Here is a 16,471-nt window from a genome sequence, read left to right as displayed (position 1 = left end):
CACATATCTCTCCTGTGTAAAGGATTAGCCAGTCTTATATAGGACTAACCACACCCAGTAATCTATCACATGATTAGCCATGTGGTCTGACATCACCACAGGTCCTGAAACACAAACGTATGGTTATATAAAACAACGCAATATTCCGGGCTACATTACAGCAACAAGGCACTTATGTGGCACATACCTCCCATCGACTACACACCCTTTAGCCATGCTACAATGTGTATAAATATGAAAAGGAAATAATAGTGGAAAATAACTGCATGTATATAATGGAAAACCACCAAAGACGACTATGACTCTTTAGGGTAATGTACATGAAGATTAAACATTAAAATTATTTTTTGACTTCTCATTTCTGTACTACAAAAATTTGCTTCAGGTATCAGCCACAAAAAGGCAAAGACTGCAATTAAGAGAAACCTTAATGACACAGAACCTTTTAAAGTAAATCTGTCACCAGATTTCACAATGCAAATCCATACATTATTAACCTGATCTGATGAGACTGGTGTACTTACTTTCAAACTCCATATCGGATTGTCCTAATAGTTCACTTTGAAAATTTTTCTAGCTAGACTGTATAAAAAATATTTTTTTGCAAGATTTTTCTGCCAGCCTTTCATAGGTTTTCAAAGTAAGCATACCAATCTCATCAGGTCACAGATGCATTTATTAATCTGTGCAGTTTTTATTGAAATTTGGGGACAAAATGCACTTTAATTTAGTAGAATTTAATAAATGAAGAGGTTGCTACATATCTGTTTAAAAAGTGCTCAGCATAAATGTGTACGCCCCCCTTGAAATGTATGATTGTAATCAATATCTCACTGAACACAATAACAACTTACAAAATGTTGACAAGACTGGGCTTCAGAGAAAATTTTTAACCCATAACATGAATGTAAGGTTCTAATATAATGTTAATTACAAAATCTTCAGTTTCATTCAAATAAGTTGATGCAAAAATAAGTACACCCCACATCAAAAACTACTACATCTAGTATTTTGTATGACCTTTGTAGCGCCAGCATCCTTCCATGCTTCCCTCCTCCCCCAGCAGGGACGCCAACTTACCACCGCGGCCCCCGTCCAACACTTCCTCCTCCTGCTGCTGCTGCCCAAGGTCTGCGCATGGCTCACAGATCCCCAGGCACTGTTCTTGGGGCATGCACACTCCAGCCCTCTTAAAGAGACAGCGCCTAAGTGTCCCCAGCCAATGGCCTGGAGATACTTATTATTTAAAGCACCTTCGCCTGTGTATGGTCTGCTTGTTGCATGATTTATAGTTCTCAGATCGCCTGTTCTAGTTTGTCTTCCAGTGCAGCCTGTACCTGCTTGTGCCTGCCTGTATACCAGCCGTGCTTGCCATACCTGCCTGCAGCTACTGTGCTCACCTGTACACTACTCATGCCAGCCTCCACCTGCCGTATTCACCAGTATATCAGCCATACCAGCCTGCTTCTGCCATGCTCACCTGTATATCAGCTGTACCTGTCTGCACCTGCCAGTGTCTGCCTGTTTACCAGCCATACCAGTCTGCACCTGTCATGACCATCTGTACACCAGCCATTCCTGTCTGCACCTGCCTAAATAACATCTGTTCCCGCCAGCACCTGTCTTTCCTGTATTCTTGCCGTGCCTGCCTGTACCAGCCAAGCTTTCCCTTTCTAGGCCATTTCAGCTCCGTTTCCTTGGGGGTCAGCTGCCATGCATCCAATGTTCGTCCTGGAGTAGCACCTGGTGTCCATCTGGAACCAAGTCTAACGCCAACCTCAGGGGCTCTAGCGAAGAGTCAGGTGTTCACCTAGCTACGTCCCCTCAGGATGTCCTCAGACCACGGCACAGTAGTTTCACCACTATATCGTTACAACCTCCATGATTTTTAACCACAGCACCAAGTCTTCTAGGCATGGAATGAACAAGTTGACGACATATTGCAACATTAATCTTTTTTCATTCTTTAAGAACATCCTCTTTTAGATCCTGAGTGCTGGATGAAAAGTGATGCTCAACTTATTTCCTCAAAATTCCTCATAGACAGGCTCGGACTGGCCCATAAGGGAACAGGAGAATCCCCAAGAGGGCCCCGTACAGATCTGGGCCCCCAACACACCTGTATGGGCAGTACTTGGTATAATTCACTTGGTTCACTCTGTACAGAAATACAGAAGAATCTGATCATTCATTAACCAAATTACCCAGTGTATTATTATATAGAGATCTAGGTAAATTTGTGAACAAGGGTAGTGTAATATTTGTATGCAGGTGAAAAGTGACCCCCAAAGTTAATGTTACTGGTGGGCCCCTGTCACCCCAGTCCAACACTGCTCATAGATGTTTCTGTTGGGTTCAGCTCAGGACTGTTAATCTTCTCTTCCTCTTCAAAAATGTAATAGTGGCCTTAAGTGTGTGTTTTAGGTCATTTTCATGTTGGAAAAGTACACATCTACACAGTGCACTGAGTGATGGCAGCATTGTGTCTTTCAGTATACAGGTAGGTCCAGAAAAATTTGGACAGTGACACAAGTTTTGTCATTTAGATATTTACCAAAACATATTCAAGATACAGTTATATAATCAACTAGATGGTGGCCCGATTTTAACGCATCGGGTATTCTAGAATATGTATGCGTAGTGTATAGCACAGCACACATAGTACATTGCGCAGACCATGCAGTACATTGCCCCAGCCCACGCAGTACATTGCGCAGCCCACGCAGTACACGTTGTATATTGCGCAGCCCACGTAGTATATTGCCCAGCCCACGTAGTACATTGCGCAGCCCACGCTGTATATTGCGCAGCCCACATAATATATTGCGCAGCCCACGTTGTATATTGCGCAGCCCACGTAGTATATTGCGCAGCCCACGTAGTATATTGCCCAGCCTACGTAGTATATTGCGCAGCCCACGATGTATATTGCGCAGCCCACGTTTTATATTGCGCAGCCCACGTTGTATATTGCGCAGCCCACGTAGTATATTGCGCAACCTACGTAGTATATTGCGCAGCCCACATAGTATATTGCGCAGCCCACATAGTATATTGCGCAGCCCACATAGTATATTGCGCAGCCCACATAGTATATTGCGCAGCCTACATTGTATATTGCGCAGCCCACATAGTATATTGCGCAGCCTACATTGTATATTGCGCAGCCCACGTAGTATATTGCGCTGCCCACGTTGTATATTGCGCTGCCCACGTTGTATATTGCGCAGCCCACATAGTATATTGCGCAGCCTACATTGTATATTGCACAGCCCACGTAGTATATTGCGCAGCCCACGTATATTGCGCAGCCCAGGTTGTATATTGCACAGCCCACATAGTATATTGCGCAGCCTACGTTGTATATTGCGCAGCCCACGTAGTATATTGCGCAGCCTACATTGTATATTGCGCTGCCCACATAGTATATTGCGCAGCCCACGTAGTATATTGCGCAGCCTACGTTGTATATTGCGCAGCCCACGTAGTATATTGCGCAGCCCATGTAGCATATTGCCCAGCCCACGTATGTTGCGCAGCCCACATTTTATATTGCGCAGCCCACGTTGTATGTTGCGCAGCCCACATAGTATATTGCGCAGCCCACATAGTATATTGCGCAGCCTGCATTGTATATTGCGCAGCCCATGTAGTATATTGCGCTGCCCATGTTGTATATTGCCCAGCCCACGTAGTATATTGCGCAGCCCATGTTGTATATTGCGCAGCCCACGTTTTATATTGCGCAGCCCACGTTGTATATTGCTCAGCCCACGTAGTATATTGCGCAACCTATGTAGTATATTGCGCAGCCCACGTAGTATATTGCGCAGCCCACATAGTATATTGCGCAGCCCACATAGTATATTGCGCAGCCCACATAGTATATTGCGCAGCCCACATAGTATATTGCGCAGCCTACATTGTATATTGCGCAGCCCACGTAGTATATTGCGCTGCCCACGTTGTATATTGCGCAGCCCACATTGTATATTGCACAGCCCACGTAGTATATTGCGCAGCCCACGTATATTGCGCAGCCCAGGTTGTATATTGCGCAGCCCACATAGTATATTGCGCAGCCTACGTTGTATATTGCGCAGCCCACGTAGTATATTGCGCAGCCTACATTGTATATTGCGCTGCCCACGTAGTATATTGCGCAGCCCACGTAGTATATTGCGCAGCCTACGTTGTATATTGCGCAGCCCACGTAGTATATTGCGCAGCCCATGTAGCATATTGCCCAGCTCACGTATGTTGCGCAGCCCACATTGTATATTGCGCAGCCCACGTTGTATACTGCACAGCCAACATAGTATATTGCACAGTCCATGCAGTCTATAGCAATGTGGGCACCATATCCCTGTTAAAAAAAAGAATTAAAATAAAAAATAGTTATATACTCACCCTCCGGTGGCCCCCCGGCCTCACACCTTGGACTACTGAGCAACAGTCCAGTTCTTTTTCTCCTTGGCCCAGGTAGGACACTTCTGGCATTGTCTATTTTTCATGAATGGCTTGACACAAGGAATGCAACACTTGTAGCCCATGTCCTGGATAAATCTATGTGTGGTGGCTCTTGAAGCAATGACTCCAGCAGCAGTCCACTAATTGTGAATCTCCCCCAAATTTTTGAATGGACTTTTCTTAACAATCCATTCAAGGCTGCAGATATCCCAGTTGCTTGTGCACGTTTTTCTACCACACTTTTTCCTTCCACTCAACTTTCCATTAATATGCTTGGATTCAGCACTCTGTGAGCATCCAGATTCTTTAGCAATGACCTTTTGTGGCTTACCCTTCTTGTGGAGTGTGTCAATGATTGCCTTCTGGACATCTGTCAAGTCAGCAGTCTTCCCCATGATTGTGGAGTCTACTGAAGCAGACCAATGGACCTTTTTAAACGCTTAGGAAGCCTTTGCAGGTGTTTTTTTTTTTGGTAATTATTCTAATTTACTGAGATAATGACTTTTAGGTTTTCATTGGCTGTTAGCCATAATCATCAACATTAACAGAAATAACACTTGAAATAAATCACTCTTTTGTAATGACTCTATATAATATATGAGTTTCATTTTTTTTGTTTTGAAGAACTTTTTATTGATATTCTACTTTTGTGAGAAGCATCTGTATGTTAGTGTTAGACTGTTGGCAACTTTTTGGTAGATGAGGAGGAACTTCCAATAATAAAGCAAAAAAATGAAACAGTATAAAAAATGTAGTATTCATGCCTTGGCTAAGGCAATGGTGTAGTTTTTATTTAATACAATTACTGCTATGTCCTCAGTCAACTTTAGTTAAGCATTATGTTATTACTGTACGTGGAGGATATAGTTATGGTGAAATGTGACAACTTATTCTTTCATTGTTAAGGTGTTGCAACCACAGTAAAGTAGATGACGTGCTGTTCTGCCAAACAAGTTTTGTAACAATAATGTGCACTCTGTGGGAAGGTGACTAATTCTGGACTTTACCAGGTTAAGAATGCAGTCAGAAATCCACTTACGTATGTCATTATTATCATGTCAGTCGGTGGTTTTATTATGCTGAGAAAAACCCTATCGTAGCAGACTTTACCCTAAGGTGTGATCTATACATTGTCACTATTGCTCTCCTAGCTCATCTAAGTAGTCCGTTCTACAAGTAGGAACCATAGCGGCAGTCTCTGGAATAGATGAGAGCCTATATTTGCCAACTTTTGAATAGGGACATCATGGATACTCCAATCAAAAAAAACAAAAGGGGGCACACTGATTTTTTACTTACGCTTTTCCCAATTATATAGGAAGTGCCCTCAACACACCAAATGTGATTCACAAGCGTTAAAATAAATGCAGACACCAGACCCCCTTAATAAATGGGGTTCTGTAATCAGAGTGTGGGTTTGGTAGTATCCAGTTGTATGACCATTTATCAATAAAGAAAGTGAAGAAGCATATGAAATTATGAGCTTAAAATCCATGTCATCACATAAAATGAGAGTGAAAGGGGTTGAAAATGACCATAAATGATTATGTTGACCATTATATTGATTTAAAACTTAATGTGTAAGTTTTTTTTTACATAGGTTATGTTATTTATTTAACAGCTATTTAAGTTTCATTCATGTCATCAATTTGCATTGCAAGAACCAGTGACATACTTTTAATTTGTGTCTGAGTCACTGCTATAAATAAATGAATCTAGTACTATTATTATATTCTCGCTGTCATTATATAAGTATGCTTATATTCAGTGGCCAAATTTTCCGTGCACTCTAAGCATGAGTAATATAATTCCATATTTTAATATTCAGTGCACATGTAATACTATAGCAGCTTGCTTTGCTGCAAACTCAGGGGGGTAGCAGTAGGTGGTGCACAGGTGCAGGGTAACAAAGGTAACACAGTAATTAAGAGACACTGGGAGGTGAGTGCTAAGAGTACTTTAGTTCTCCATAGAGTCCAAGTCACGCACATACCTTACACACCTGGTTCATGCTGTCCAAACCACGAGCAGCATGATTAAGAAAATGGCTACACACTTCCAGTTAGGTATATTATTCTCTCAAAGGCTTTGATATTTTAGAAGAGATATACTTTAAAGATCCGGTAAGGAGCATAGACAAAATTGTCCAGATTCAACCCTCGCCGACTTCCCTTTAGGTCACTCTAGTTGATTGATAGATCTGTCAATCACCTGGAGTGGCGCCGGACTAGTCTTGTCTCTCGCAATGGTCCCTGGTAGAATCTTTAACTTATGTCCAGTCTGAAGCGTTGGAGCATTTCAGAGTGTATACGTAGCAATTGTGTATTTCTATGGGATTTGGTCAGCTTTGTGAGGTCTGTTTGGGCTGTAAATATTAAAAAACAAAAAACTGATCAGCCCCTTTGAACAGAATAAAGCAAGTTGGAACAGGTGTAAGGTGCTGATGCTGCATAATATACAAACAAGTGAATCTTGCAGCACTCTGTACACGATAACATGCATGAAAACATGGAATATACTAATAAAATGAAGTTACTAAGTGTTAGGGGTCGAGTTCCCGCCTTTGTACAGGGGGAATCTCGAGCCATCTCCACTGCGGTCTCCCATTCTTCTCCAGCCGCAGTGGAGTCTGCTCAGCAGAGACGTCGGTCCCAGCATCTGGCTCAGCCTGATACGGTGCGTATGGTTACTGCTGCATTTCCAGGCTCAGCTATTGTAGATGGTACTGGTCAGCGGCGAGCAGACGTCTCTGGGACTAAGTCCTGCTTTTCCCCTTCTGAGCATGCCCAGGGTAAGACCTCTCATTGGAGGTCGGGGGTCACATGCTCAGAATAGAATGCCATAGATGCCATAGAATTGCAAACACCTGGCATTGACTTTTGCAAATTTTATTAGCATTATATTGTAATATATTTTTAAGTATATATTATTCTATTCAGTGAAAAATATATCGAGATATTTAACTGTCAACTATATAATAAAGGGCCAGTCTTTTTGAGCCTTAGACACTTTAGTTATGTTACAGCAAATGTTTGGCCCTTTTATTGCTATCTAAATGCATCCTTCTGATGTGGCCAAGGAGCATGGTGTGGCCGATATCGGCGAGCTTTTATTTCAAATTTCACAAATTCATCACGATGAATGGAAGTCCTCTATGGAAAGCTACAGTCAGTGTTTTCAGTGCCTACAGAGAAAACCAGCCATGTTCTTAAAGATTTGCAGGTATATTCAACTGGAAAGGAATATTGAAAAAAAAAAAGTTGTTTCGCATTACTATGTTAGAAGTTGAAGGTGTACAAATGTAAGGTAGTGGGAAACTTCACAAATACTTTTTTTTGTCAATCAGGCAGTGTTAAGGTACCGTCACACTAAGCGACGCTGCAGCGATACCGACAATGATCCGGATCGCTGCAGCGTCGCTGTTTGGTCGCTGGAGAGCTGTCACACAGACAGCTCTCCAGCGACCAACGATGCCGGTAACCAGGGTAAACATCGGCTTACTAAGCGCAGGGCCGCGCTTAGTAACCCGATGTTTACCCTGGTTACCATTGTTAAAGTAAAAAAAACAACCACTACATACTTACCTACCGCTGTCTGTCCCCGGCTCCTGAAGGCACGCTTCTGCTTTTAGACCATGGAAGAAAGTTGTCAGTGAGAAACGCTATTTACTTTACAGAGTTCATTTTCACATCTTCAGGAACCTTAAAGGGCCCCACCAGCTGTTTCCCCATGATTCCGGCCCAAAACATAATTTCTCCACCTCCTTGCTGACATCGCAGCCTTGTTGCGACATGGTGGCCATCCACCAACCATCTGGACAATCCAGGGTTGCTCGACACTCATCAGTAAGCAAGACTGTTTGAAAATTAGTCTTCATGTATGTCTGGGCCCACTGCAACCGTTTCTGCTCATGAACACTGTTTAGGGGTGGCGGAATAGTAGGTTTATGCACCACAGCAAGCCTTTGAAGGATCCTACACCTTGAGGTTCGAGGGACTCCAGAGGCACCAGCAGCTTCAAATAACTGTTTGCTGCTTTGTAATAGTTTTTTGGCAGCTGCTCTCTTAATCCAATGAATTTGTCTGGCAGAAACCTTCCTCGTTATGCCTTTATCTGCATGAACTCTGTCTGTGCTCTGTTTCAGTCACAAATCTCTTCACAGTATGATGATCACAAAGTTTTTGTGAAGTATCTAATTTTTTCATACCTTGTCCAAGGCATTGCACTATTTAACGCTTTTCAGCGGCAGAGAGATCCTTTTTATTTCTCATATTGCTTGAAACCTTTGGCCTGCTTAATAATGTGAAACATCATTTTTAAGTAGTTTTCCTTTAATTAGAATCACCTGGAAAACTAATTATCACATGTGTTTAAGATTGATTTCAGTTATCTATTGAGCCCTGAGACACAATACCATCCACAAGTTTATTTGAAAAACAAAACAATTAAATCTTCATGACACTTAAATCCAATTTGCATAATAATTTGGAACACAGTGTACTGCGTGGGCTGTGCAATGTACTACGTGGGCTGTGCAATGTACTACGTGGACTGTGCAATGTACTACGTGGGCTGTGCTATACACTACGTGGGCTGTGTTATACACTACGTGGGCTGTGTTATACACTACGTGGGCTGTGTTATACACTACATGGCCTGTGTTATACACTACGTGGCCTCTGTTATACACTACATGGGCTGTGTCATATACTGCGTGCGTGGGCTGTTATATACTACGTGAGCTGTGTTATATGCTATGTGGGCTGTTATATACTCAGTGGGCTGTGCTCTACACTACGTGGCTGTGCTATATACTCCGTGGGCTGTGTTATATACTACGTGGCTTTGCTATATACTCCGTGGGCTGTGCTATATACTCCATGGGCTGTGCTATATACTCCGTGGGCTGTGCTATATACTACGTGGCTGTGCTATATACTACGTGGCTCTGCTATATACTATGTGGCTGTGCAATATACTAGGTGGCTATGCTATTTACTACGTGGGCTGTTATATACTACGTGGCTGTGCTATATACTACATGGCTGGCCAAGAACAATCAGCGACGGCCAAATCCTGTGTATTCAATGTATTATTCTAAAATCTTCATAAATAAACTACATACATATTCTAGAATACCTGATGCGTTAGAATCGGGCTACCATCTAGTAAAATAATAATGCCCCAGGTGTTGCTATATAAATTACTAATCACCCACATGCCCTGTTATAAAGTATTAATTCCATGAGTACCCTCTTACAAATTAATAATGTGACTTCTTTAAAATTAATAATGCACTAAATGCCCCCTTATAAAGTAACCCTCGATTAACCCCTTAAATAGTAGTCATGACCAGATCACCATTTGTAAAGTAATAACACCCCTTCAGTGCCTCTTTAAAGAGTAACAATGCTTGATTGCTCATAGAACAAGTAATAATGTCCCCCATGCATGATAATACAATTGAGAGTGGCACGGACCTGAGGAGACAGCTCTGAACCACCTTTTGAGGGGCCGCTGGTTGGGGACTCCTGCTTTAGTCTAAAGTGGACCTGATCCGTTGATATTGGCAAGATGTAAAGTATGCGAGCCTCCCAACTCTCACCCAACAGATGATGCTGGGGAAGGGTAGGATCTGGCTGAATTTCTGTTCTCTATGGACATAATGGAATTTTGCAGGACCTCTCATAGAAAGCAAGAGTGCTTGGCTGAGACTTGGGAAAGACAGCTGATGGCTAAATAATTGTTATTCTGACAGCTATCTATTGTATATGGGTGCTTTATCATATGTAGAGATCTCAAAAATAATTTTGGTAGATATGATAGTGTCTGTCTACATATATTTTCCATGACATGGAGAAGACCAGTGAGTGTCATAAGGCCGTGTATTTATAAAGGGGGTGCTGTGTGGTCATTTCTGAGTCAGCCATGTTTCGGCAGAAATGATGAGTCCTAATTTCAGTAGCACATAAAGGAGTAGATAAGTAAAAGAAGAGACCAGACATGAGTGCTACTTTATTCACCTTCTCAGCCCCGCTCTCCACTTGCCATCCTGCCCTCCCCCTCCGAAGTCCAGCTCTGGACCTGCCGTCCCGCATTCTCCCTCAGCAGCCCCGCTCTCCATCCACTGTCCCGCTCTCTCCCTCCACAGCCCCTGTTTCCACTCCCTGTCCCGCTCTCAACCTCAGCAGCCCGACTTTCGCTCTGCAGCTCCGCTGTCTCCCTCCGTAGCTCAGCTCTCTATCCACTGTCATGCTCTCTCCTTTCACAGTCCCACTCTCCAATTGCCGTCCCGCATTCTCCCTCCACAGCCCCGCTCTCTTCCTCAGCAACCCATCTCCACTGGCCGTCCCGATCTCACGCTCCGCAGCCCCGCTCTCTAGGGACATCTCGCTCTCTCCCTCCACAGCCCCGCTCTCCATTCACCGTCCTGCTCTCCGGTCGCCGTCCCTCTCTCTCCCTCTGCAGTCATGGTTTCCACTGGCAGTTCCGCTCTCTCCCTCAGCAGCCTAGCTCTCCACCTGCATCCTGCTTTCTCCTTTAAAAGGCATGCTCTCCACCCGCCATCACGCTCTCTCCCTCCACAGCCCTGCTCTCCACCAGCTGTTCCACTCTCTCCCTCTGCAGCCCCGCTCTCCATGTGCCATCCCGTTCTATCCCTCCACAGCCCTGCTCTCCATCCATGTCCTGTTCTCCCTCCACAGCCCCGCTCGCTCGCTCCACAGCCCTCGATCTCCGTGCACATCCCGCTTTATCCCTCCGCAGCCCTGCTCTCCATCCGTGTCCCGGTCTCTCCCTCGCAGCTCAACTCTCCACCCACGTCCCGCTATGTGGAGTGGGTGGGCATGGCTTGATACATACACACACACACTTAGCTTTATATATAAAGATAGTCTATGGGAGAAGGGAAACACTCGACCATGTCAGCATCTGGCTTATACTATATTGGAGAGATTTGAATGCATGATCTTCTCCTTTCTGGTCTGCAAAACATTAAAAAGTGCACCTCTAGCATCCTAATAGGTGGGAGCCCTAAAAATAGAACCAGCACCTGTTAGATATTTATGGCATATACTTTTAATACGCAATAATGCCATCATCATCTCCGGACAACGCCAGTACCATTGGAATCAGCTTCTACCCATATACCCGGTATCACCTGGTTAGCTCCATGTCTCCCGCTAACCCCGCTTGTGCGATTGTCCTGCTGGGACAGTTGCCACAAGTTCAGGTTTTAACTGGAGATAGCAACCATGTCCCCCAGGCTTCCCACTCTGTCCCTGTTCGAGGGGACTTACCACGGGTGTTTGGGGCTCACGTAGTCATGCCCCCTTCGGAGCCCCCCCAGACCGTGGTCCCGAGGTTCCACATTAAACCTAAATAAAAACGAATGTGAACTTCAACTTCTGTGAATCCGTTTCCATTCGGTACAGATTGCTCCGGCCATGGAACCCGCTGGATCCCAAACTCTACTGGCCGTGGGGCTATGTCAAGTAGTTACCCATCTGAAGGACCAACAGGACAAGATCATGTCTTTTCTGCACAACGTGTCTGCTTACATGGATACCCTGGTCGCTTCAACTGCACCTGTCTTTGCTACTGGTATCCAGGTATCAAGCTGTACTGCAAGTAAAGGCCCTCGCCTGGCAGCTCCCACCTGCTTCCCTGGCGATCCCGTTCAGTGTCGGGGGTTCATTAATCAGTGTACGTTACACTTTGAACTCCTGCTTTGCTTCTGATCGGGCCAAGGTGGGCTTCATCATGTCTCACCTAGATGGAGAGGCTCTTGCCTGGTTTAATCCACTATGGGAGAGAATGGATCCTGTTATGACCTGGTGGTCAGGACAATAATGGACCTGGTGGATAAGAGCACACGGAATGACCTGATAGTTACTGATAATATAGGACGAGCTCTGGGACGTGGAAACTCTGCTGACCGCAATCCCTAATCCTATCAACCACACTAGAAATAGCCGTGGATTGCGCCTAACGCTCCCTATGTAACTCGGCACAGCCTAAGGAACTAGCTAGCCCTGAAGATAGAAAAATAAAGCCTACCTTGCCTCAGAGAAATTCCCCAAAGGAAAAGGCAGCCCCCCACATATAATGACTGTGAGTAAAGATGAAAATACAAACACAGAGATGAAATAGATTTAGCAAAGTGAGGCCCGACTTACTGAACAGACCGAGGATAGGAAAGGTTACTTTGCGGTCAGCACAAAAACCTACAAAAAGACCACACAGAGGGTGCAAAAAGACCCTCCGCACCGACTCACGGTGCGGAGGCGCTCCCTCTGCGTCCCAGAGCTTCCAGCAAGCAAGAACAATCGAAATAGCAAGCTGGACAGAAAAATAGCAAACCAGAGAAAAACAAGCAGGCACTTAGCTTCTGCTGGGAAGACAGGTCACAAGAACGATCCAGGAGTGAACTAGACCAATACTGGAACATTGACAGGTGGCCTGGAGCAAAGATCTAAGTGGAGTTAAATAGAGCAGCCAGCTAACGAATTAACCTCGTCACCTGAGGAAGGAAACTCAGAAACACCCACAGCCACCAGAGAAAGTCCATGGACAGAACCAGCCGAAGTACCATTCATGACCACAGGAGGGAGCCCGACAACAGAACTCACAACAGGATCCTGTGGTTACTAATCTTCAGTCCTTTCTAGAGGCATTGTGCAGGACCTTCGATGAACCCGGTCGTGCTACATCGACAGCTTCGGCTATTCTTCGACTACGACAGGAGGATCTTACAGTGGCTCAGTATGCAGTGCAGTTTCGTACACTATCTTCTGAACTATCCTGGAACAACGAAGCCTTGGTAGCTACCTTCTGGCAGGGTCTTTCAGGAAGAATAAAGGATGAGCTGGCGGGACGAGACATACCTACAATTCTGGATGACCTGATTTCCCTGGCAACTCCGATTGAGCTACAGTTTCAAGAACGATCCAAGGAGACCAAACGTGAAAAGGGGTCCTATCATCAAGGTTCTAATACTCCTAAATCCAAGACTTCCTCACCTATGGCTATGGAGGTGGATCATGTAAGCTTGGGCAACCGCTGCCAGGAGGCACGCCGCCTGGAGGGGAGCGGTTTCTACTGTGGCAGTTCCAGGCATTATATCCACTCTTGTCCAAGAAATCGGGAAAGTCCAGTGCCTAGGGTCCATAGGAGAGGCTACCCTCTCTCCTTCACTGTAAATAACTGTCTCCGTGGCCTTTGGCAAGGTAAAATTTTCAGAACTCTGTCACCTGGATTCCGGAGCTACCGGAAATCTCATTCAGCAGGCGTTGGTGGATCGATATCAGATTCCAGTTCAGCGTCTTCCGGAGCCGTTGCAGGTGACATCCGTGGATGGTAAACCCTTGTCCGAGTCCGTTCGGTTCCAGACTGAGCCTTTGGAACTCTGGGTAGGTTCAATGCATTCAGAAAGAATCCGCTTTTATGTGTTGCCAGATTCTTCTCACCCCTTGCTTTTAGGCCTACCTTGGTTTCAGATACATGAACCAGTCTTAAATTGGAAGACGGGAGAGGTTCTGCGCTTGGGAGACTCCTGCTTGGATCGGTGTATCATTCCCGTTCATCCTGTTCTCCCTCCAGTCCAGCCTACTGCCCTACCGGGTCTACCGCCTTCTTACTGTTCCTTCGCTGATGTCTTCGGGAAAAAGGAGGCAGAGAAATTACCTTCACACAGGTTGTATGATTGCCCCATTGATCTGCTCCCTGGAACATCTCCTCCTCGAGGGCGAATTTATCCTCTTTCTCAAGCAGAGACTCACTCCATGTCTGAGTACATCCAGGAGAACCTGGCCAGGGGATTTATCCGGAAGTCATCCTCGCCAGCTGGAGCAGGATTCTTCTTTGTGAAGAAAAAAGATGGTTTTCTACGGCCCTGTATTGATTACCGGGTGCTGTATCTGATTATGGTAAAGAACAGGTATCCGTTGCCACTAATTTCTGAGTTGTTTGACCGTCTTAGGGGTTCTAAAATTTTCACCAAATTGGACCTTAAAGGAGCCTACAACCTGATACGCATTCGTGAGGGAGATGAGTGGAAAACCGCCTTTAACACCCGGGATGGACACTACAAATACCTGGTAATGCCGTTCGGCCTAAGCAATGCACCGGCAGTTTTTCAGGAATTTGTTAATGATATTTTTAGAGATCTGCTTTATTCATGTGTTGTTGTTTATCTGGATTACATCCTGATCTTCTTTCCAGATTTAGCTTCTCACCGGAGACAAGTACATCTGGTGTTACAAAGACTCAGGGAGAACAGACTTTATGCTAAATTCGAAAAGTGTCTCTTTGAACAAGCCTCTCTGCCTTTCCTTGGATACATAGTTTCATCTACAGGTTTACAGATGGACCCGGAGAAGGTATCTGCTATCCTAAAATGGCTTCGTCCATCCGGCCTGAAAGCCATACAACGCTTCCTGGGGTTCGACAACTATTACCGTTTGTTTATTCCATATTTTTCCAAACGAGTGGCTGCCATCTCAGCCTTCACTCGGAAAGGTATGAACACCAAGGAATGGACTCCTGAGGCAGAGGAGGCTTTTGATTCTCTAAAACAGGCCTTTTCTTCCGCACCTGTTCTCCATCGTCCGCATTCTGATCAACAATTTTTTCTTGAGGTAGACGCTTCTTCTGTAGGTGCTGGAGCGGTTATCACCCAGAAGTCGTCTACTGGTCGGATGGTTAATTGTGGTTTTTTCTCCAAGGTTTTTTTCCACTTCAGAAAGAAATTATTCTGTTGGAGATCGTGAATTGTTGGCAATCAAGTTGGCCCTGCAGGAGTGGCGGCATCTCTTTGAGGGAGCTGTTCATCAGGTTGTCATCTTCACTGATCTGTAAGATCTATTATCTGGTGGATTGGAGGGGCTTTGGTCCTGAGGAGAGGTCATGGGAGCCTAAAGAGAATATTCAGGCTCCTCTTCTTCAAAAAAGATTTTACGCAGGCTTGAAAAAGAGCGGGCATAAATAGGGGGATACTGTTACACTCGGTCCGGTCTGTGTACCTTTGAGGGATCCCCGTCGGGACTCCCGCTCTGTGCTGTCTCCACGCTGCTAGGTTGCAGCTTCCTCCTCCTCCCCCTCCTGCTTCCTGGCGTGCTGCCAGCAGGTTCTCGGGTAGTGTGTTTAGGGTATGCGCACGCTCGTTCCCGGTCTCTTAAAGAGACAGCGCACATTTTTAAAATATGCTTCTAGCCAATGGCGTATTATTGATTTCTATTTCTAGCTCCTCCACCATAGGGAGGGTGCCGGAGCAACAAGTATCCACTGTTGCTTACTTCCGGTTCCTGTCTGCATGTGCTCCTGTTTCTGAAGTGCTTTCGCTTGTACTCCGCTTATACTGTCTGTTTCCACAGATCATCAGCTACCAGTTACCCGGCTATCCTGGATGACGACTGTTCTATCTACACAATCCCGCCTCATCCTGCCAATCTGCCATCATCATCTCTGGACAACGCCAGTACCATTGGAATCAGCTTCTACCCATACACCCGGTATCACCTGGTTAGCTCCATGTCTCCCGCTAACCCCGCTTGTTCAATTGTCCCACTGGGACAGCTGCCATGAGTTCGCGGTCTAACTGGAGGTAGCACCCGTGTTCCCCAGGCTTCCCACTCTGTCCCTGTACGAGGGGACTTACCGTGGGTGTTTGGGGCTCATTTAGTCACGCCCCCTTCGGAGCCCCCCGGACCGTGGTCCCGAGGTTCCACATTAACCATAAATAAAAAACGAATGTGAACTTCAACTTCTGTGCCTCCGTTTCCATTCTTTACAGTATCTCTTGTTTGTCTATTTTTTACTTTCTGATCTCTTGAGACAACTCTCTCCTCCATCTTTCTATGGTTGATAGTCAGTGTGGTACACAGCATGATACCGAATTCTGACCAGTGTCACTTTATAAAGTAATAACTCTGGAACACTTCAACGATTCCCACTGATTCTGAGTTTATTTTTTCATGACATTTTGTGCTTCATGATAGTGGTA

At 45.1% G+C, this 16,471-nt stretch overlaps 1 protein-coding gene across 1 annotated transcript in view; it reads left to right on the top strand.

Moving 5' to 3' along the window:
* The window catches only part of IL1R2 (interleukin 1 receptor type 2), a 92,880-nt gene extending 76,651 nt beyond the window's left edge, over positions 1 to 16,229 (top strand). Inside the window, exon 10 of the mRNA XM_069757596.1 lies at positions 15,843 to 16,229. The gene's annotated coding sequence lies outside the window, so the exon portion shown is untranslated. The remainder of the gene's footprint in view (positions 1 to 15,842) is intronic.
* Positions 16,230 to 16,471: the final 242 nt, after the last annotated feature.

The sequence above is a fragment of the Ranitomeya imitator genome, chromosome 3, assembly GCF_032444005.1.
Source record: "Ranitomeya imitator isolate aRanImi1 chromosome 3, aRanImi1.pri, whole genome shotgun sequence".
NCBI classification, from domain to species: Eukaryota; Metazoa; Chordata; class Amphibia; order Anura; family Dendrobatidae; genus Ranitomeya; species Ranitomeya imitator.
The sequence above is the reverse complement of the archived record's forward strand: the minus strand, read 5'-3'. Positions and strand labels throughout refer to the sequence as shown.